General features: G+C 45.9%; 1 pseudogene; it reads left to right on the top strand.

Annotated features, from left to right (window-relative positions):
• The first annotated feature begins 321 nt into the window (after positions 1 to 321).
• Positions 322 to 452, top strand: LOC137369487 (U2 spliceosomal RNA; annotated as a pseudogene).
• Positions 453 to 24,182: the final 23,730 nt, after the last annotated feature.

Here is a 24,182-nt window from a genome sequence, read left to right as displayed (position 1 = left end):
TAATGATTTTGACATCATTTGAAATCCTTCGATGTATTGCATGTTGGTATGTCAGTTGGTAAATTTGACATTGCTTTCACTACACTCGTGCGCTGCATTGTTGCTTTCACAGTGCAGGAATGTTAAAAAAAAAAACCTCTCCATCTGTATAAACCACCAAAAACTTCCAAACTGAACACCAGCTATTAAACATTAAAAGAAGAGAATGGTGTAAGGATCTCAAAGGTACTGCAACCATAAGGGGTGCGGTGACTAAGCTCCTAAGGAGCATGACACATTAGCTACAGTTGAGCCTCCTAACCTTACGTAATAGCCCCACTGATCGCTTCTCGGCCTTTTGGCTAAGATCAAGGGTAGTATCTGTTCTTATCAGTGCTTACTTGGTTGAGAAGAGACCATGATCATTGCCTTTTGATCCTGGGTAGGTTTTGAGTAAAATGGCTATAACCAATCTTCGAGCTTCAGGCCTGGGAGTGCGCAACACTGTTCGGGTGGTTGTGAAGGACAAGGAAGGAGATGCACCGGTCGATTGCACCTTCTTCATCAAGAAAATCCTCTTCGATTGCTGCGGATTTCAAGCTACAGACGTCTTCTGCCTGCAGGATTTCCCCAGCAGTGGATACTTCGACGTGACGTTCCGGAACGTGGCAGGATGCATCAAGTTCCTGAAGGTGTTCAAGGAGAAAGGGGACCGGGCGCCACTGTCGATCCTCACAGCGGAGCCGCTCTTCACGCTTCCGTCACAGCGGGACCGGGTGGTGACGATTCACCTCTACAACCCCCATGTTCCAGTGGTGGATGTACTCACCTTTCTCGCCAGGTACGTCGAGGTGGCCGGCAGCAGCACTGATGTCAAGGACCCCTTTGGGATTTGGACCAGCAAGCGGCAGGTCAAGGTGACCTTGAAGGTCGATCCCAGTGGAGCCATTATCCACCCTCCCTCCAGCTTCGCTATCAGAGGAAGTCGAGGCTTCATGGTCTACGCTGGGCAGCCCAGAGTTTGCCGCACCTGTGGCAAATCTGGTCACGTGGCAGCCAACTGCAGCACGGTTGTTCGCAAGAACTGCAAGGAGGAAGGCCATCAGACAAAGGACTGTAAGCAGACTAAGTGTTGCAACTTGTGTGGTGCGGCAGGCCATCTCTACAAAAACCTGCCCCAAACGCTGCCTCAGTTATGCTCAGGCGGCAAGGTCCAAGGAAAGGGCGGGAGAAGGTTCGACGAAGGCATCCGGTGTTCAAAAGGAGACCAGCAACCTTCTCCGCAGTGAGGAACTTCAACCTGAGAAGGAGAAGGAAGGGGAGGCAGCTGAAACCAGCGACCCAGCACCTACCCTACGCCCCGAAACCCCTCATCCACAGACAGAATCAATGGAGGAGGAGGCAGCAGATGCACAAACAGGTCAGTGGCAAGTGGTCCAGAGGAAAAACACAAAGAAAAAACATTCAAAAGCGGAACAGGCCACCACCCAAACCAGTGGCAAGAGGAGGCTACCTTCTGAATCAGACTGCAACAGCTCCTCTTCACTGGACGGGGGAATGCTGGAACAACATCCCCTTCAAAAGAGGCGGCAGAACTCCAAGGAGATGGAACATTAAGCATCCCAGCCCCCGGGCACTGGAAGCTGTGATGGGCCCGGCGTGCCCCAACCCCAAAGCGCCACACGTAACGACGTGGCCAACGCATCCCAGCTCCGGGACACTGAGAGCAAAGACACGTCTGGCGCACCTCAACTCCGGGAGGCCGGGAGCAGTGATGTTTTCGAGGAGGAACAGATGGAAGCAGCAGAGGACAACCCAATCCTTGCTGCCTACAAGACCCCCCCAATGTCACCCCAGTGGAACAAACCCTGCATGAAAAACCAGGAGGGGTTTCTGAGCCCAACTAATGTGAAACAGCTTGCTCACACGATGGGTATGCAGGAACATCCCGAAGGACTGGGACTAGCAAGGACAAATGGTATGGGAAGCAACAACTAACTTTAAAAAAATGGGTGTAAGGATTGCTTCCATTAATGTGCGTAGCATTAAATCTACTACGTGATGTGTTTCAACCTTGGATTACCTCGCCAAGGTCAAAGTCGACCTATTGTTTCTGCAGGAGTGTGGAATACCACACCTCAGCACCTACAGGCAGTGGTTGCGATGGTGGTCCCACGGGCCATCGATCTGGTCGGGGGGTAATGATTGCCATTCCTCCGGCCTGGGTATTCTGCTGCGGGGAGGTAACTTCACCATCTCCGAAGTTAAGGAGGTGGTGGGCGGTCGCCTCCTCGTAGCAGACGTAATGTACAACAACGCTCCGCTCCGGTTGATCAACGTGTACTCCCCGGTTCAACGCAGCGAGTGGCTGACCGTCTTCCAGCAGCTCCCACTGCTGCTGGCGACGTCCAGGCCGGTCATCCGAGGCGGTGACTTCAACTGCATCATCGATGCGGCTAGTTGATCCGGCAGTGACGACAGCAAACTGGACGCCAGGACCAGATTCCTAATAGAAACAGTAAAAGATGCCAAACTGCACGACGTCTTCAGCAAACTTGCAGACGGAGCGCAGCGCAGATACACATGGTCAAGATCGGACGGATCTGCCCGTTCCAGGATTGACTTCCTGTTTGTGTCCTGTGCTGTCACGGTCGGATCCACCGACGTCAAGCCGGTGTTCTTCTCCGACCACTGCCTCTTACTGGCCGACTGTCACATTACAGGATGACCAGCGGGTTGGCAGAGGGATGTGGAAGCTCAATGCTACACTGCTGACCCCAGAGAACGTTGAGGAACTCAAAAGGGATTACAAAGGTTGGAGGACCGTGAAACCCCTCTTTGAGACTCCAGTTCACTGGTGGGAATGCGATCAAGGAGAACATCAAGAGGTTCTTCATCCACAAAGGTGTTCAGAGAGCGAGAGAGAGAGACAGAGGGAAATGTCCCGACTCCAGAAAAGTATGCAAAATCTGCTCCGGTTGCAGTCAATGGGGATCAAGGTCAAGGAGGACCTCCAAGAGGTGAAGAGACAGCAGGCCTCGCTCTTTGCCACGGAGGCCTCCAAAATCATCTTCCGGTCCAGAGTCCGCTCCATCGAGCAGGATGAGACGTGCTCGCGTTACTTCTTCCAAAAGGTACACAGAGAGAGTTCTGTCATCAGCAGCCTGAAGGAAGAGGATGGCTCGGTAACATCTTCGCAGTCCGACATACTAAGGATCAGCAAATCCTTTTATGCTGGGCTGTATGACGCGAAGCCCACAGACAGCAGAGCCTCCCAGTCCTTCCTCTCATCTATCACAGAGGTCTTAGATGACAGCAGGAGGGAGAGAGTGGACAAGCCACTAACTCTGGACGAGCTGACAAAGGCCGTCGAGTCCTTCGAGACGAGTAAAACTCCCAGAAGCGACGGCTTACCGGTCGAGTTGTACTCGGTCCTGTGGGACTGGGTCGGCCCGGACCTGCTGGAAGTATACGAGAGTATGCTCCTGGCCGGCAGCATGTCAGAATCCATGAGGAAAGGCATCATCACCCTCATTTACAAGCGGAAGGGGGAGAGGGCAGAAATCAGAAATTGGCGGCCCATCTCACTGCTTCATGTGGACTACAAGATTCTGTCCAAAGTCATAGCCAGTCGAGTCAAGTCTGCACTAGAGTTGGTGATTCACCCCGATCAGACCTGTACTGTACCCGGCAGGAAGATCTCTGATAGTCTCGCGCTACTCAGGGATACGATCGCCTATGTACGGGACAGGAGGGTGGACACCTGCCTCATCAGCCTGGACCAGGCGAAGGCTTTTGACAGGATATTGCACACCTACATGATGGACGTGCTTTCCAAAATGGGGTTTAGGGAGGGAATCTGCAATTGGATCAAACTGCTCTACACAAACATCAGTAGCGCAGTCTCAATCAATGGGTGGGAATCGGAAAGTTTCCCGATCCAATCTGGAGTCAGACAGGGCTGTCCTCTCTCCCCGGACTTGTTTGTTTGCTGTATTGAACCCTTTGCTGAGTCTATTAGGAAGGATGTAAGCATAAGAGGGGTGACAATCCCAGGCAGCGGAGTCACTCAGGTGAAAATCTCCCTGTACATGGATGACGTCGCCGTCTTCTGCTCAGATCCGCTGTCCGTGCGCAAACTGATGAGCATCTGCGACCAGTTCGAACTGGCCTCGGGAGCCAAAGTTAACCACGGCAAGAGCGAGGCCATGTTCTTTGGGAACTGGGCTGACCGATCCTTTGTCCCCTTCACCGTCAGGTCAGACTACTTGAAGGTGCTGGGAATATGGTTCGGAAGGGCCGGGGTGTGCACCAAAACCTGGGAGGAGCGAGTAGCCAAGGGACAACAAAAGTTGAGTATGTGGGGGCAGCGATCTCTCTCCATTGTGGGTAAGAACCTGGTCATCAGGTGCAAGGCGCTCACGTTGTTGCTGTACGTGGCGCAGGTCTGGCCCATACGCCACTCCTGCGCTGTGGCGGTCACCCGAGCCATTTTCCGCTTCATCTGGGGATCTAAAATGGACCGGGTCCAGAGGGACACGATGTTCAAATCTCTGGACAAGGGCAGGAAAAATGTACCCAACGTGGCCCTCATCCTGATGACCACCTTCGTATGCGGCTGCATCAAGCTGTGTGTAGACCTCCAGTACGCAAACTCCAAGTGTCACTACGTGCTGAGGTTCTATCTGTCCCCGATGTTGCGAAGGATGGGCCTGGTCACATTGCCGCGGAACGGTCCATGCAGTTGAACCGTGCCGTACCACCTATCCTTCGTGGAGCAGTTTCTGCGGGAAAACACCTTTGACCACAGGTCCATCAGGCAGTGGTCTGCACGGAATGTCCTCAAGGCCCTACGGGAAAAGGAGACGGTGGATCCTGTCGGATGGTTCCCCAAGCAGACTGCCAAAGTCATTTGGCGGAGTGCCTCCTCACCAGAACTTTCAAACAAGCACCAAGATGTAGCTTGGCTGGTGGGGAGAAGGGCCCTCCCCGTCAGATCCTTCATGCACGCCCGAAGTCTCGCCCCCTCCGCGCAATGCCCCCGCGGTAGCTGTGGTGGGGAAGAGACGGTTGCCCACCTCCTCCTGGAATGTGTCTTTGCAAAGCAGGTGTGGAAAGAGATGCAGTGGTTTTTGTCGAGGTTCATCCCAAGCAGCTCTGTAACACAGGAGTCTGTGCTCTACGGGCTGTTCCCAGGGACGCACACCGAGACAAACATCAACTCATGCTGGAGGTCTATCAATTCGGTGAAAGACGCCCTTTGGTCTGCCCGAAACTTGCTGGTCTTCCAGCGCAAAGAGTTGTCCACCGCCGAATGTTGCAGACTGGCACATTCCAAGGTCCAGGACTACGTGCTGAGGGACGCACTAAAGCTTGGGGCAGCCACAGCAAAGGCTCAATGGAAAAAGACCACTGTGTAAGGTCCCCCCACCAAGCTGAACTGAAGGGCTGGATCCATGGGAAACCCCTCGAACTGTATCGGGAAAATTTTGTGTGCTGTAAAATGTATATGTCATGACAAATGTGAAATGGAAGGGTTGTGAGGCAACTCATGATTGTAATGAAGGAAACTGATCTCCCCTGCAATGTTTGTATTTTTTGGTGCTGTTTGAAACTGTTTGGAAATGTATTTTCACAGACTTTTATGAATAAAGTATAGTTTGGAAATTTAAAAAAACAGCCCCACTGTACCCTCTTAGTTTCCCAAATAAGTACATCCGAAAAAAATCCTGAGTGTAGCCTCATAGGAATAGTCTAGGCAAACACATTGCCCAAGTAAGAAAATTATAAAATATGGCATTAATTCATTACAAGTTGTGAGTCGGAAAACCCTTGCCAAAGTGACGCAGTTACAATGGCCTAGGAAGGTAAGGGCAGTGTAGTCACCGCACATTAGAGAAACGTCAGGAAAATAAAAAGAATTTGAGCAGAATTGCAACAAAAGAAGACACATGTGCTGCCGAAATGTTGATCTTTTCCATAGTGTTACGACCAGGTGAGGAAAGTGTCTCAGGCTCCCCTTTTGCCCCTTCTCCGGTTTGACCGCAACAGGGTTTATCCTTTTAGCACAGTGATTTAACTTACCACCTTAGTGAGCACTTGCCCCTGTTCCTCTAATATAATTGCAAATGAAACCAATAAGACAGGTTCCCTTGAGTGTAAACAAGAACGATGTAAATGTATTATGGTTATCACTGTACACCCCCGGGTACAATAAGTACGCACACGCGGGTACAATAAGTACGCGCGCTCACGCACACACCACACACACAAACAGAGGAAAAAACAGAGTTGGGAGGTTGGAGTAGAGTCTGTAATTAGATACTAAATCTCAGTTCCAGAGTTCTTAGTTGAAATTGTAGTCCTGAAGTTCTCACTGGGCCATGTGCACAGTTTGGGCTTGCTTCTCAGGTTCTGGAAAACAGAAGAGGGTCTTTATCCTTGTACCCTAGTTGCTGGCTGTGCTGAGCTGTAGGTTTGAGGCTGAGTAATTGCAGCCGAGGCTTCTCTAGGACTTTACTGGAGAGAGGGAGAGGAGAGATGTTCCCTTGCTGTATTTCAGTTACAGTCCCCCTTCTGAGTCACCACTCACAAATCTCCTGAGTGGCCCAAGCAGTCACATGATATGACCACCTCTTTCTGTTTAAATGAGAATCTTCTGGAATGGTCTCAGAAATTCAAGGCCCTCCCCCCAGGCTACCCAGACATACTTGGTGGGCGGGGGGAGTGAGGGGGTCGGGGGTGTTGGCTCTTTCAAAGTCAATGGGTGTCAATGGCTTGGCCAAGGCTACCTAAATGAATCAGAGAGCATCCCATTGTTCTGTCTAGGCTGAGTTAATCACATCTATCTCCAGCCTAATCCTTTGTTTTTTTCATATGCAAATTGTGTGTAGCCATCTTGGCTGCTAGCTGTTCTGTTTTAAAAGTTATTTGTAACAATTTCCAGTAAAAGTTTCAGGCAAAGTTCCACATGATTAAATTAATATTTCCACGGCATGTGGGGTTTTCATCACAATAGCTAGAGAATTGTAAGCACATAGTACCTTTGGTGCCCTCCATTCATAATAAAGGTAATTGGAATATTGAAGGGAACATGCAGACTCCATAAACACAGATGGCAAAGTTAAATGAGAAGAAGCAGTCCCACAAACAAATAACCCACACTTCACTCAGCAGATAGCTGCCCTCCCATTGCTGAGAAAAGAATTCAACACTCCTCCCTAGCCCCACCCCACATGCTGAAGAAGTTTCTCCCAGCCCCACCCACTGTCCGCTCACTATTGAGCAAACACTGGATTCCACCCTCCCCTCCCTACTGAGAAGCAGTCAGTTCTTGGATACACTCCCAACTGACAAACAGTATTACCCTGGGACTCTCAACACTGGACTGATTCCCACACCTGTCCCCTCACAAAGCAGTGGACTTGGACTTGAACACTGCCCACACAAGGAGCAACATTCTGGCTTTGTCTCCCCAAACTAAAACAAATTTTCCCTAGAATTCCCCCACCCCAATGAGCGGCAGAGAGTCTGGCTTTAAATTCCGCCCCCAACCCTGACACCCAGCCAAATGGAGAATCATCCTGCCAGGTTGGATAAAAAGCGGCCAATCCCAGCTGCTAGATTAACACCCAGGCAGTGAGGACAAAAAATGTCATGAAGGCTATTCAATGAGTGATGGGCATCATAGCTGAGTTTAATTCTTTTCACATGCAGTGATAATGGAGATGCACTTTTGAACAAAGGTCAATGGACGGGTTGAGGTTTTATCCTCATTAGTCCTCATTGTAGCTCTCCACGTATTGTCTCACCTGAGTTCAGAAAAATCAACTAGGGAACAAACCTGCTCTATGAAGCTTAGTACCACAATGAATGGCACTTTAGCAACTGAAACACTGGGAGAGCATGGCTTTAACATGTCACTGAAGTTGTTATTCACTTACAGTTCTTGTAACTATAGATTTAATGGGGTGGAAGATATCAATACTGAAGTCAATGTTCAGTAAAAATGATGCAAGGGATTATGGCATATTAGTTTGCAACCTGTCAATAGTTACATTTTTAGAAAACCAGAAGGAAACTTTCAGGATATATTCTGCACTGGCCTTACTCTTCTTTTTATAATAGCAATAGTTTGCATCTGTGATTTTACATTATCACTTTTGACTCTCTGCCGCTTCTATAAAGGAGTTTATAACACTGCAGAGCTATCTATAATGTACCAAGGCCACTTCATCACAGCCACTACTGTTGGATTCCTTCAGTAGTGGATTTTTAACATACCTTACTTAGGATATTCCTCTTTTCAAATGTGATTCTTTTTCAGGGACACTGAATTCCACAACCACTCCAGCTTTTTACTGGTACCACTATCTGATTTTTGCTCTCTGCCCTTGGCTCAATGTTAGGCAGGAAACAACAAAAAGGAATAGGAACCAGTGCAGAGAATAGGCTGCACAGTGTAGGAGTACAATCTGTTTCAGAAACCTTTACAAATCTGTACAGAAAGTTCTGGGGTAATACTTGTCTTGGTAACGCAGGATGGACAATAACGAATCAGCCGCATGTTTTACACACAGCACAATTTTCTTTTCCATTAGAGTCAGTGTGAAAAAAAGATCGGGCAGACTAACATGGGCTGCCGAATCACCACTACCCATTCTGAACTACTGTCCATGACAAATTTATGTTGTGTATTGTTGTAGCACAGATCAAGTGTTGTCTAAAGAAGTCTCGGGTTCTTTGTCGGGCTAATGAATAAATTATATACAGATATGACTATTTACATTCTCCACAAGCCTGTCTAGCCAACACACCTCATCCTGCTTCTAGCTTCTTCTCTGCCTAATACCCATGTGACTATTACATCATCACTACAGTGGGAAGGGTTTACTTTCACTGTCTCAAACATTAGCCCTGTCAAGTCTTTATACTACATCTCCCCCCAAGTCTTGTTTGCTATCTATTTTTAATATATATATATACTTCTTCTTCTTTTCTTTTGGGCCTCCTTATCTCGAGAGACAATGGATACGCGCCTGGAGGTGGTCAGTGGTTTGTGAAGCAGCGCCTGGAGTGGCTATAAAGGCCAATTCTGGAGTGACAGGCTCTTCCACAGGTGCTGCAGAGAAATTTGTTTGTTGGGGCTGTTGCACAGTTGGCTCTCCCCTTGCGCCTCTGTCTTTTTTCCTGCCAACTACTAAGTCTCTTCGACTCGCCACAATTTAGCCCTGTCTTTATGGCTGCCCGCCAGCTCTGGCGAATGCTGGCAACTGACTCCCACGACTTGTGATCAATGTCACACGATTTCATGTCGCGTTTGCAGACGTCTTTATAACGGAGACATGGACGGCCGGTGGGTCTGATACCAGTGGCGAGCTCGCTGTACAATGTGTCTTTGGGGATCCTGCCATCTTCCATGCGGCTCACATGGCCAAGCCATCTCAAGCGCCTCTGACTCAGTAGTGTGTATAAGCTGGGGGTGTTGGCCGCTTCAAGGACTTCTGTGTTGGAGATATAGTCCTGCCACCTGATGCCAAGTATTCTCCGAAGGCAGCGAAGATGGAATGAATTGAGACGTCGCTCTTGGCTGGCATACGTTGTCCAGGCCTCGTTGCCGTAGAGCAAGGTACTGAGGACACAGGCCTGATACACTCGGACTTTTGTGTTCCGTGTCAGTGCGCCATTTTCCCACACTCTCTTGGCCAGTCTGGACATAGCAGTGGAAGCCTTACCCATGCGCTTGTTGATTTCTGCATCTAGAGACAGGTTACTGGTGATAGTTGAGCCTAGGTAGGTGAACTCTTGAACCACTTCCAGAGCGTGGTCGCCAATATTGATGGATGGAGCATTTCTGACATCCTGCCCCATGATGTTCGTTTTCTTGAGGCTGATGGTTAGGCCAAATTCATTGCAGGCAGACGCAAACCTGTTGATGAGACTCTGCAGTACCTTGCTCTACGGCAGCGAGGCCTGGACAACGTATGCCAGCCAAGAGCGACGTCTCAATTCATTCCATCTTCGCTGCCTCCGGAGAATCCTTGGCATCAGGTGGCAGGACCTTTTATCTCCAACACAGAAGTCCTCGAGGCGGCCAACATCCCCAGCTTATACACACTACTGAGTCAACGGCGCTTGAGATGGCTTGGCCATGTGAGCTGCATGGAAGATGGCAGGATCCCCTAGGCACATTGTACAGCGAGCTCGCCACTGGTATCAGACCCACCGGCCGTCCATGTCTCCGCTTTAAAGACGTCTGAAAACGTGACATGAAGTCCTGTGACATTGATCACAAGTCGTGGGAGTCAGTTGCCAGCGATCGCCAGAGCTGGCAGGCAGCCATAAAGGCGGGGATAAAGCGTGGCGAGTCGAAGAGACTTAGTAGTTGGCAGGAAAAAAGACAGAAGCGCAAGGGGAGAGCCAACTGTGTAACAGCCCTGACAACCAATTTTTTCTGCAGCACCTGTGGAAGAGTCTGTCACTCTAATATTGGCCTTTATAGCCACTGCAGGCGCTGCTCCACAAACCACTGACCACCTCCAGGCGCTTACCCATTGTCTCTCGAGATAAGGAGGCCAAAGAAGAAAAGCGTGCTAAGATGTCAGGCATAATGAGCATTTCTTGAATCTTTCAGAATGCCTGCTCGTGATGTGAACTCCAGCACCACACTTGATATTTTGTCAAGAGTTGTTTTAATGGCTCGGTTACCTGCACTAGATGAGGTAAATATTTGGCTAATTGATTCACCATTCCAAGAAATCTTTGGAGCTGTTGGATAGAAGTTGAAGTTGGAAACTGATTAATGGCTCTCATCTTTTGCAGATTTGCCATTTATGCCATTGTTACTTACGATGTGTCCCAAGAAATAGGTGGACGTCTTGGTGAATTTACACTTGTCGTTAAATGTGGGCCCTTCTTCCTGAAGATGACCTAAGACCGGCATCAAGATCGGCGCAGGCTTGGAGGGCCGAATGGCCTGTTCCTGTGATGTACTGTTCTTTGTTCTTTGTTTGTAAGACCGCTTTTACTCTCTGGTCACGTTCTTCTATGGAAGCTCCATGCACCAGGATGTCATCCATGTGACATATCACCCCTTTGAGGCCTTGCGGAATGTTGGTCATGGTCCTTTGGAAGATTTCGGGTGTGGAAGTTATCCCAAATGGAAGATGATTGAAGCAAAATCTTCCAAATGGCATGATAAATGTTGTGAGTAATCTTGACTGCCTGTCCAAAGGAACGTGCCAAAAGCCACTATTTGCGGTGAAATTAGTGTACATTATGCTTTTGGATTGCTTCGCCAGGCTTTTGTCTACCGACGGCATAGGATGAATTTCCCTTTTCACTGCTTTGTTAAGCTGGGTTAAATCTACACAGATACAAAGGGTACAGTTTGGTTTCAGGACTGGAACCATAGGCGAACACCGCTCTGTTGGTTTCGTGACAGGAGAAGTGACTCCCATTCTGGTCATCTCCTCCAGCTGATTTTGTACTTGGTTCATGAATGAGTGTGGTATCTTTCTGGAAGTAAAGGTCTGGTATCTTTTTAGCATAATTCTATACTTTGTCTTCAGCCTTCCTAGACCCGAGAACGGTTTGGGATAGGCTGCTTGAAAGTGACCGTTTGTCTTTGGCTGTTTTACTTCATCCACCTTTTTTGAATAGATGTAGGTCTAAGCACACTTTTCTGCTTAACAGGGAAAATTCTTGTTTTTCAAAATGTATAGAGTTTCCATAATCTGTCTTCCTTTAGGTTGGAGTTGCTTGAAACTTACCTTCAGTTGGATCCCTTCTGGACCATGCAACTGGTTGTAAGCAATGTCTCATCAACCATGGCTCTTGGTCTGACAGAACTGTGACACTTGCATCTGTGTCAATGGACATGCTACTAATTTCAAATTGGATAGATGTTTGCCATTCAAAACCTTGATTAGGGTCGTTAATTTCCCCTAGGAAGTCACCTGATTTATCTTCCACTGGGCGTTGTTTCACCTCATGCACCACTCTATGTGTGAAGGCTTTTTGCTTTGTACATTTGAGAGAAGAGGCTTTGCTCTGGCACATCTTTCTGAAGTGGCCTGTCTTTTAGCAGCTAAAGCATTCTGCTTTATTAGCAGGACACTGATCACATCTGTGGGTCTTTCTGGCTCCACAGCGCTGGCACAGTTTCCCGGTGTCTTGCACCCTCTCACCTGCATATACCTTCTTATCTAGTGATAGCTTCAGGAACTGAACCTCATTGGATTTTTTTCTAACTCAAGGTCTCTTCAGGCTTCAGAATAGCTTTGTTTTGTCTTCGGACTTCTGCCTGTCACATCATCTGAATTGCTTTCTCGAGTGTGAGGTCATCTTTGGACTGCAAGAGGTGTGACAAGGACTTGTCAGCTATTCTTACTACTGTTCAGTCCCTTATCAACTCAGACTTCAGTTCTCCATACTCGCATTCCTCAGTCAATCTGTACAAATCATTAATGAAAGCATCTGTAGATTTGCCTATCTTCTGCACTCTTATTAAATTTTGCTCTTTCCAGGATCTTATTCCTTCTCAAATTAAATTATTTGTTGAAAGCTTGTAACACAACTTCAAATTTGTCTGAAGCTTCATGTATGCCTTGCCTTACGATCACGTCATCAGCAATGACACCCACAGAGTATGAAAGAGTAAAAGCAAAATATTGCAGATGTGGGAAATTTGAAATAAAAACAAAAAATGCTGGAAATACTCAGGTCTGGCAGCATCTGTGGAGAGGAAAGCAGAGTTAACGTTTCAGGTCCGTGACCTTTCATCAGAACTGGCAAAGGTTAGAAATGTAATAGGTTTTAAGCAAATAAAGCAAGATGGAAGGGGAAAAAAAGAGAACAAAAAAGGGAGGTGTTGATAGGACAGAGGGCCGGAGAGATTAACTGACAAGGAGGTCATGGGGCAAAGGCAAAGAGTGTGCACATGGTGTGGTGAAAGACAAAGCATTAATGCAGAGAAGATGTTAAATGATAGAATAATGAACAGTCCTAGCCAAAAGCACAAACATGAACAATTCAGTGGGCTGGCACATGGTTAAAAAAAAGAGGCATAATGGAAACAAATTAAAATAAAATAAAAATAAATAAATAAAAGGGCCAGTCATGCTCTGAACTTATTGAACTCAATGTTCAGGCCAGTAGGCTGTAATGTGCCTAATTGGTAAATGAGGTGCTGTTCCTCGAGCTTGCGTTGGATGTTCACTGGAACACTGCAGCAAGGCCAGGACAGAGATGTGGGCATGAGAGCAGGAAGGTGTGTTGAAATGGCAAGCGACAGGAAGCTTGGGGTCATGTTTTCAAACTGAGCGGAGGTGTTCCGCAAAGTGGTCACCCAATCTGTGCTTGGTCTGCCCAATGTAGAGGAGATCGCATTGTGCGCAGCGAATACAGTATACTAAATTGAAAATTGAGTATAAAAGAGTATTAACTTGTTCAGCCTCTGATTTTAGTGTGTCGCTGAGAAGTTATTCCAAATCTTAGAAATCTTTTTCTCCACATTAACCAATGCTGTATTTGTATCTGATTGGGTGTTTCCCAATTCTGGAAGCTTTCAGGCATCATGTTTTGAATCCATTCTTTGCTAGACTTGTTTTTTTTTAAATTTAGGGTATTCTCCTTTCTTTAAGAAATTTTGCTTTTTCATTTTGGCTTTCTTGCTTTAATGGAGATGTCCTCACTCTTTTCAGGAGTTACTATGCTTTTTGGGGGGTTTCCCACTCTTCACCCTTATGTTTAATCAGAGTACAGGATTTGGATTCTTTCCCTTTTTTACCTTTCTGTGCACAATGCCATGAGAAAATTACTTCAACCTTTTCAAAAGGCTTCTTACCTGAACCTTGACCAATCGGTATCGTGATTTGCCGGATTGCTGGTTTCGTCTTGCAGGCCACCACACTTCTGTGGTGCAGCCTGTATTTCTGTGCATTGACTCACCAACTGTCTGTGTTGGAGTAACTCCAGAGCACTTTGCAGCCTCTTCTTCAGGTAAGCAGTTTTCTTCAGTCTTCAGGCTCTACTGTACCAGCAAGCATTTTTCTTTAAATTCTTTGGTTGTTTACCAATCCCACCACTGCCGTCATATTCTGTATTGTTGTAGCATAGATCGAGTGTTGTCTAAAGAAGACTTGGGTTCTTTGTAGTAGAGCATGGCCACCCAACCCAAACCTGACCAGACCCGACGACCTATGTAGGGTTTGGGTTGGGTCAAATCTCTCTTCTGGGTCCGGCATTCGGGCTCATGTCGGTTCAGGTCAGGTCAGACACAGTGTTGCCTTTTGCTCAGGGAGGGAAAGGGAAGTAAGCTGATCGACCAGAAGTCTTCAATCAAACAGATCTGCAGTACTGTAGAGTCCTCATCACTATCCAATGAACTTGGCCACAAACTAAAGTGCTCATGCGGGGCGTGCCATTGGTGACGGGATCAAGCTCCGATTCCCAGCTCCATCTGCACAATTCTGCAGGAATAACCTGTTGCTGGAACGGAGGATCCAAGGTAGAGAACAACCTCTGATATAATTAACTTAATTCTGAGAGTCGCGTCGGGTCAGGCACGGGAAAAAATAATCAAAGGACTCAGGCCCAGGTCAGGTTCAGGTTGGATGTGGTCGGGTCGGGCTCAGGTCAGATTTCAATTGCATACCCAAGCAGGCCTTTACTTTGTAGGGCGAAAGAATTACTTTTATAATATACAGATATAACTATTTTCACTCTCCACAAGTCTGCCTATCTAGCACAGCTCATGCTGCTAGTTTCTTCTCTGCCTAATACCCATGTGACTGTTACATTATCATCACTACAGTGGGAGGGGTTTACTCACTGTCTCAAGCATTAAACCTTTCAGGCCCTCATACTACAATTTATACCCCATGTTTGAAATATATAGTTTTAATGCAGCATATAACAAACTCATAGGGGTCAACATCAAACTCCCACAACAATGAATGAGGGATGTTGGGAGGGGAGGGGGGGTTAAAAATTAAAAATTGCACAATGTGACCTCCACCCGACACTTGTGTGCCTGCCTCTATTTTTATGGCAGTGGATTGAGTGATGTGAATGGGTCCCATCTTAGAGAGGCTGAACAATTCATTGCCATATTTAAATCAGACTCTCACAATGCAGTTGGGAGCTCTATTTAAATTTAACAGTTGCCAACCAGGTTTCCCAGGGCTTGGGAAATCTGACAGCAATATGGAGTTGGCAGCAGCCACTGCAGAAAGTAAGTGCTTTTTATAGTACTCCTTGTATGTGGGAATGCTCACCACCCTCCCCACTCCAGCCCCACAAGCAAACCCACTTCTGATCGTAGCCTCCCCTTACTGCCGCAATCGGCTGAACTCCAGCCCCACAACCCTCAACCACCTGCCCTGTGATCTGTTGACCCCTCCCCACCTTCGAGAAGGCCCCGATTGCAGTGCTCCCATCTCTCACTTCCCAACCAATCACCAATTTTTCCTAATTGGACAATTTAAATCAATTCTTATCCCCTCATTTATGCTCCTAATTAAGGCCAACATTCAGAGTCATCAGTCATGAACTTGGCAATGTCGAATTTGTCAAATTTCAATTCTGACAAGCCACCTCAATAGAAGGTCATCTTCCAAGCCAGCGTTTGTCCAGAGGAGATGAGGCATCCTGCCACTGGTTTTCCCACCTATCAATCTGATCAGCTGACAGGTGCGGAACAGAATTAAAAAATGATAATGGCATCCCGCTGTTAAATTCAGCAGGACCTTCATGTCTCCAGGATTTCTGCACTCCCCCTCCACTATCGCGCTCCCCTGATGGTGATGTTACGATTGTCCTCATTGACCCTTACAAGAGAAAAGTGACAGGATTGGTAATCTTAATCGAAGCACAATTTTTGTTTGTGGGTGTCTGTCCTTGCCTGCCTTAGGCAAGTGGGGTACTAATTACAAGGTCAAAGTTATGCTCCAATGATGCCGTATTTGCCTCGGTTATGTTTATGCTAAGTTACTGGGTTCAGTTTGTAATATTTGATTTAAGTCAGAGCAATGCAGATATCACACTTGTGTTAAATAACCAATAGGTTTATTTACAAGACTTTAACTATAAAAGGTTCTTACAGGATTTCAGTACAATCAGAGCAGTGTATTCTGTGGAAGCTACGAGCTGTGTGTCTGTCTCAGTTTCACTTTCACTCTGAAGCTCGACCCAGAGGCTTAAGCAATCAAACAGTGAACACAGATATTGGACAGACTAATACAATCAAATAAAAGCAAAATACTGCGGATGCTGGAAATCTGAAACAAAAACAAGAAATGCTGGAATCACTCAGCAGGTCTGGCAGCATCTGTGGAAAGAGAAGCAGAGTTAATGTTTCGGGTCAGTGACCCTTCTTCGGAAGGGTCACTGACCCGAAACGTTAACTCTGCTTCTCGTTCCACAGATGCTGCCAGACCTGCTGAGTGATTCCAGCATTTCTTGTTTTTGTTTCTGATACAATCAAACCCTGATCGATCAAACACTACAGCCTCCACTGCATTTTAACTTAAATTCGTGAATGTTCCTCCCATCTTCAGACCTGCCAGTAAGTCCTAGCAAGATTGGTGTCTGAGATTAGCGGAAGAAGTGAGCAAGAGAGGTGACTTGGTGTGACCTTATGATTGTATAGTGAAAAATGTGATGGAAAATAGCGGAATAGCTGCGAGTGGTGGGAGATAAGCTGAGGTGTTTTGCCAGGTGGTATTATAAGAGGAGAGGTGAAGAGCTATTTTTCAGCCTTGCTGTTCTTGAGGGCATTGAATCTCTTTCTACTTTGAACCTGGGTCCTGGCAGTGATGAAGATGTCATTGTTTCATGGTCTACTTGACAGTGGCCTTAAGGATGCTCCTGGAGGTACATAGGAACATGAGTAGGCCATTCAGCTCCTCGAGCCTACTCCACCATTCAATACGATCATGGCCAATCATCCACTTCAATGCCTTTTTCCCACACTAACCCCATATCCCTTTATGTCAGTGGTATTCAGAAATCTGTCAATCTCTACTTTAAACATACTCAATGACTGAGCCTCCACAGCCCTCTGGGGTAGAGAATTCCAAAAATTCATAACCCTCGGAATAAAGAAATTTCTTCTCATCTCTGTCCTAAGTGACTTCCCCTTATTTTGAAATTGTGTCCCCTGGTTCTAGACTCCCCAACCAGGGGAAACATCTTAGCTGCATCTACCCTGTCTATCCCTTCAAGTATTTTGTAGGTTTCAATGAGATCACCTCTCATTCTTCAAAACTAGAGAATACAGGCCCAGTTTCCCCAATCTCTCTACATAGGACAGTCCCGCCATCCAGGAACAAGTCTAGTGAACCTTTGTTGTACTCCCTCTGTAGCAATAATATCCTTTCTAAGGTAAGGGGCCCAAAACTGCACACAGTACTCCAGGTGCGGTCTAACCAAGGTTCTATACAATTGAAACAAGACTTCACTACTACTGTACTCAAATCCTCTTGCGATAAAGGCTAACATACCATTAGCCTCCTTAATTACTTGCTGCACCTGCATGTTGGCTTTCAGTGACTTATTGACGAGGACACCCAGGTCCCTTTGTACATCTACAATTTCTAATCTCTTACCATTTAAGAAATACTCTGCACATCTATTCCTCCTACCAAAATGGATAACCTCACATTTTCTCACATTATATTCCATCTGCCACATTCTTGGCCACTCACTAAGTCTGTCCAAATCCCCTTGAAGCTGCTTTGCATCTTCCTCACAACACATTCCCACCTAGTTTTGTATAATCGACAAACTTGGAAATATTACATTTGGTCCCCGCATCCAAATCATTGATACATATTGTGAACAGCTTGGGCCCAAGTACTGATCCTTGTAGTCACAGCCAATGCGAGAATGGCCCATTTATTCCTACTCTGTTTTCTGACTGTTAACCAATCCTTAATCCATGCCAGTATATTACCTCTTATCCCATGTGCTTTAATTTTGCTAACCAATCCCATGTGGGGGACATTATCAAAAGCCTTCTGAAAATTCAAGTTTACCACGTCCAACTCCTTTATCAATTCTGTTCGTAACATCCTCAAAAAACTTCAATGGGTTCGTCAAACATGATTTCCCATTCATAAATCCATGTTGACTATGCCGAATCAGATCATTATTATCCAAGTGTCCATTTATCACATCCTTTAGAATAGATTCTAGCATTTTCCCTACTAGTGATGTAAGGTTAACAGGTCCATAGTTCCCTGTTTTCTCTCTCCCTCGCTTCTTAAGTAGTGGGATGACATTTGCTACCTAACAATCTGCAGGAACTGTTTCAGAATCGATAGAATTTTGGAAGATGATCACCAATGCATCCACTATCTCCATAGCTACCTCTTTTAACACTCTTGGATATAGAATATCAGGTCCTGGGCACGTATCAACCTTCAGTCCCATTAATTTCTCCAATACAACCTTCTTATTCACACTAATTTCCTTCAATTCCTCATTCTCCCTAATCCCTTGTATTTCTAATTCTGGGAGATTTCTTGTATCTTCCTCTATGAAGACACACAGAAAGCAATCATTTAGCTTCTCTGCCATTTCTCTATTCCCCATTATAAATTCTCCTGACTCTGCCTGTAATGGACCCACATTTGTTTTCACCAAATGTTTTCTTTTTACGTGCCTATAGAAGCATTTACAGTCCAGTTTTATGTTTTTATGGTACTGGGGAAGAACACTGCCATCTGGCCCTCACTTCCTCCACTAGCATCTCCAGGCAGCCATCAGAAAAGTGAGGAGAAGCCTTTCAACTTATACTGCAAGCAGCAAGTCTTCCAGTCTTGTTCAATGTATAATGAATGTGGGGAATACAAATACAATCTAGCCTTAAGAGGTGCATCCCCAATTCAAATAGAGTAGGAAATTACACGGGTCATGAGGTCAGGCTGCCTGATTCTGTAGATGATCAAGAGGACTGCCCACCTTTCTAATGTGAATGATGAAGTTAATGGAAATGGAAATGAAAATCAGGAGAGTTGTAGAACAGGAATCAGTATCACCCATTTTATACTATTACCCAAGGTCAAAATTACCCCACTGTGTGCTGAGGTTATACTCTACATTTTAATCCTACTTTTTCTTACCCATGTCTCCCAACAGGACCCTGCTATCCACAACCTTATGACTGATTGCATTGACATCCTCATTTTGATTAAGAGACTCCCCAGTGTTTGTGTCATTTTCCTGGAGTTCCTGTAGCTGTTCCAATAAAGTTAACATGAATGAGCAAGAGAATCCCCATGGAAATTCGCTTCCCATGTGCTCAAGTCTGCAGTTGGGCTTGATTCACAACGTTCTGACTCAGAAGTGAAATGATATCATAGAGTCAGAGTTATACAGCACAAAAACAGATCCTTCGGCCCATCGTATCTGTGCTGGCCATCAAGCACCTATCTATTTTAATCCCATTTTCCAGCACTTGGCCCATAGCTTTGTATGCTATGGCGTTGCAAGTGCTCATCTAAATACTTAAATGTTGTGAGGGTTCCTGCCTCTACCACCCCTTCAGGCAGTGTGTTCTAGATTCAAACTCTCTGGGTGAAAATGTTTTTCCTCAAATCCCCTCTAAACCTCCTACCCCTTACCTTAAATCTATGCCCCCTGATTATTGACACCTTCACTAAGGGAAAAAGTTTCTTCCTATCTAACCTATCAATGCCCCTCAATTTTGTATACCTCAATCAAGTCCCCCCTCAGCCTTCTCTGCTCTAAGGAAAGCAACCCTAGCCTATCCAGTCTCTCTTCATAGCTGAAATGTTCCAGTCCAGGCAACATCCTGGTGAATCTCCTCTGCACCCTCTCCAATGCAATCACATCCTTCCTATAGTGTGGTAACCAGAACTGTACACAGTACTCCAGCTGTGGCCGAACTAGCATTTTATACAGCTCCATCATAACCTCCCTGCTCTTATATTCTATGCCTTGGCTAATAAAGGCAAGTATCCCATATACCTTCCTAACCACCTTATCTACCTGTGCTGCTGCCTTCAGTGATCTATGGACAAGTACACCAAGGTCCCTCTGACCCTAGGATTCCTATGATCCTACCATCCATTGTATATTCCCTAGCCTTGTTAATCCTCCCAAACTGCATCACCTCACACTTCTCAGAATTAAATTCCATTTGTCACTGCTCTGCCCATCTTACCAGCCCATCTATATCCTGTAATCCAAGGCTTACCTCCTCACTATTTACAACACCACCAATTTTCATGTCATCTGCAAACTTACTGATCATACCTCCTATATTCACGTCTAAATCATTAGCAGCAAGGGTCCCAGCACCGATCCCTGTGGTACTGGTCACAGGCTTCTACTCGCAAAAACAACCCTCAACCATCATCCTCTGCCTCCTGCCACTAAGTCAACTTTGGATCCAATTTGCCAAATTGCCCTGGATCCCATGGGCTCTTACCTTCTTCACCGATCTCCCATACAGGACCTTATCAAAAGCCTTACTGAAGTTCATGAAGACTACATCGACTGCTTTACTTTCATCTACACATCTATTTAACTCCTCAAAAAAGTTAATCAAGTTTGTTAGGCACGATCTCCCCCTGACAAATCCATGCCAACAATCCCTGATTAATCCCTGCCTCTCCAAGTGGAGATTAATCCTGTCCCTCAATTTTTTCCAATAGTTTCCCTACCTCTGATGTTAGGCTCACTGGCCTGTAATTACCTGGCTTATCCCTGCTACCCTTCTTGAATAATGGTACCACATTCGCTGTCCTCCAGTCCTCTGGTACCTCTCCTGTGGCCAGAGATTATTTGAAAATTTGTGTCAGAGCCCCTGCTATCTCCTCCCTTGCCTCATATGACAGCCTGGGATACATCTCATCTGGGCCTGGGGGTTTATCCATTTTTAAGCCTGCTAAAACAGCTAATACTTCCTCCCTTTTAATGCTAATTTGTTCAAGCATATTACAATCCCCCTCCTGATCCCTATACCGACATCATCCTCTCCATCGTGAACACAGATGAAAAGTAATAATTTAAAACCTCACCTATGTCCTCCAGCTCCACACATAGATTGCCACTTTGGTCCTTAATGGGCCCTACTCTTTCCCTGGTTATCCTCTTACCCTTAATATACTTATAAAACGCCTTGGTATTTTCTTTTATCTTGCCCACCAGTGTTTTTTCATGTCCCGTCTTCACTCTCCTAATTACTTTTTAAAGTACCCTTCTACATTTTCGATACTTCTCTAGGGCCTCCGCTGTTTTCAGCACTCTGAATCTGCCATAAGCCTCCTTTTTTTCCTTATCCAATCCTCTATATCCCTTGACATCCAGGGTTCCCTGGACTTGTTGGTCCTACCCTTCACCTTTACGGGAACATTTTAGCCCTGAACTCTCACTTCCTTTTTGAATGACTCCCACTGTTCTGATGTAGACTTTTCTGCAAGTAGCTGCTCCCAGTCCGCTTTGGCCAGATCCTGTTTTATCATATTGAAATCAGCCTTCCCCCAATTCAGTACCTTTATTTCCAGTCCCTCTTTGTCCTTTTCCAGAACTACCTTAAATCTTACAGAATTATGGTCACTATCCCCGAAATGCTCCCCCACTGATACTTCTACCACTTGTCCGTCTTCATTCCCTAAGATTCGGTCTGGTACCGCCCCTTCTCTTGTAGGACTTTCTATGTGCTGGCTCAAAAAGCTCTCCTGTATGCACTTTAAGAATTCTGCCCCCTTTAAGCCTTTTGCACTAAGACTATCCCAGTTGATAATGGGGAAGTTGAAATCCCCTACTATTATTACATTATTTTTACACCTGAGATTTGCCTACATATCTGCTCCTCCATCTCTCCCTGACTATTCAGAGGCCTGTAGTACACTCCCAGCCAAGTGATTGCTCCCTTTTTGTTTTTAAGTTCTACCCATATGGCCTAATTTGAGGAACTTTCTAAGATATCATCTCTCCTTACTGCAGTAATTGACTCCTTGATCAACAGTGCAATGCCACCTCCTCTTTTACACCCTGCCCTATCACACCTGAAGATTCTATACCCTGGAATATTGAGCTGCCAGTCCTGCCCTTCCCTCAGCCATGTCTCTGTGATAGCAATATCATATTCCCATGTGTTAATCAATGCCCTCAATTCATCTGCCTTACCAGTAAGACTCCTTGCGTCAAAACAGATGCAATCCAGCCTTGCATTATTCGCTTGTGCCTTAACAGGTCTATATTTGCTCTGCCTTCCAGACTGACTCAGTTTCTCTTCTATATTTGACCTTGCATCACCCCCTACCGTACCTCCACTCAACCTCAACTGAGTAAGGTTGACACTTCAGTATAATGAATGATAAGGTAAAGCAAACAACAAGCAGGTTCATAATGAAAGGATGACCTTTGTAAAGGTGGAACTGGAAATGATTTGGGTGTGGTTATTGAACAATCACTAAAAAATCCTAATGTGAAGCTATTGGCAACAAAGCTAATCAAGTATGAGGGTACACACGGAATGCACTTGAATAAAAAGGAGATCTCCGTGGGTCTGTGCCCAGGTTCACTGGTGTTCCTGGTTATATCAAATATTGGAAAATTGTGGGGGGGTGGGTTTGAGCACACACCAGCCAAATTTCCTTCCATTTAGATTAAGTTTAAACAAGTTATTCTAATCTTGTGTGAATTATGAAATCATTTTACACTCTGTTGAACCTAGGGTGGATGATTGAAACTGACAGAAATTCATCCAAAACCTGGTCACAAACTGGTAGAGAATTCTCTAGTAGGTGAAAGATTCCTCCAGGCAACTGTGCTAATTTTTCAAAATGAAATATATCATAAGAGGTTGCATTCTGGAATTAAAGTGAAATTAAAGTGAAGCCTCTGCAGTTTTGGTGATTATGCGGTATTTGGTCTGACTTCATTACAGCCTTGGTTCAAACATGGACAAAAAAAAAAAGAGTTGAACTCAAGAGTTGAGGAGAGAATGACTGCCTTTGAATCAAGGCGGCATTTTACAGAGTATGGCATCAAGGAGCCCTAGCAAAACTGGAGTCAATGGGAATCAAGGAGAAAACTTTCACTGGGTTGGAGTCATACCTAGCGCAAAGGAAGATGGTTGTGGTTGTTGGAGGTCAATCATCTCAGCTCCAGGCCATCACTGCAGGAGTTCCTCAGAGTAGTGTCCTAGGTCCAACCATCTTCAGCTGCTTCATCAATGACCTTCCTTCAATCATAAGGTCAGAAGTGGGGATGTTCGCTGATGATTGCACAATGTTCAGCACCATTCGCGACTCCTCAGATACTAAAGCAGTCTGTGTCGAAATGCAACAAGACCTGGACAATATCCAAGCTTGGGCTGATAAGTGGCAAGTAACATTCGTGCCAGGCAATGACTATCTCAAACAAGAGAGTATCTAACCATTTCCCCTTGACATTCAATGACATTACGATTGCTGAATCCCCCACTATCAACATCCTGGGGGATTACCATTAACCAGACACTGAACTGGAGTAGCTATATAAATACCGTGGCTACAAGAGCAGGTCAGAGGCTAGGAATCCTGTGGCAAGTAATTCACTTGCTGACTTCCTAAAGCCTGTCCACCATCTACAAGGCACAAGTCAGGAGTGTGATGGAATACTCTCCACTTGCCTGGATGGGTGCAGCTCCAACAACACTCAAGAAGCTTGACACCATCCAGGGCAAAGCACCCCAGCCACAAACATTCACTCCCTCCACTAGCGACGCACAGTAGCAGCAGTGTGTACCATCTACAAGATGCACTGCAGCAACTCACCAAGGCTCCTTCGAGAGCACCTTCTAAACCCACAACCTCTACCAACTAGGACAAGGGCAGCAGTTGCATGGGAACACCACCACCTGCAAGTTCCCCTTCAAGCCACACACCATCCTGACTTGGAACTCCATTGCCATTCCTTCACTGCCGTTGGGTCAAAATCTTGGAACTCCCTTCCTAACAGCACTGTGGGTGTATCTACCCCACGTGGACTGCAGCAGTTCAAGAAGGCAGCTCACCACCACCTTCTCAAAGGCAATTACGGACATGAAATAAATGCTGTCCTAGCCAGCGATGCCCTCATCCCATGATTGAATTTTAAAAAGCAGAATATTAGGGTTGGGAGAGAAGCTAGCACATGATCTCAGCAGTGAGCTTCCAAAAGAATGAACAATACTTTAGGTGATA

Source organism: Heterodontus francisci, chromosome 4, assembly GCF_036365525.1.
Source record: "Heterodontus francisci isolate sHetFra1 chromosome 4, sHetFra1.hap1, whole genome shotgun sequence".
In the NCBI taxonomy this organism is placed as follows: domain Eukaryota; kingdom Metazoa; phylum Chordata; class Chondrichthyes; order Heterodontiformes; family Heterodontidae; genus Heterodontus; species Heterodontus francisci.
Note: the sequence above shows the minus strand (reverse complement) of the source record. Positions and strands in the feature narration are given on the sequence as shown.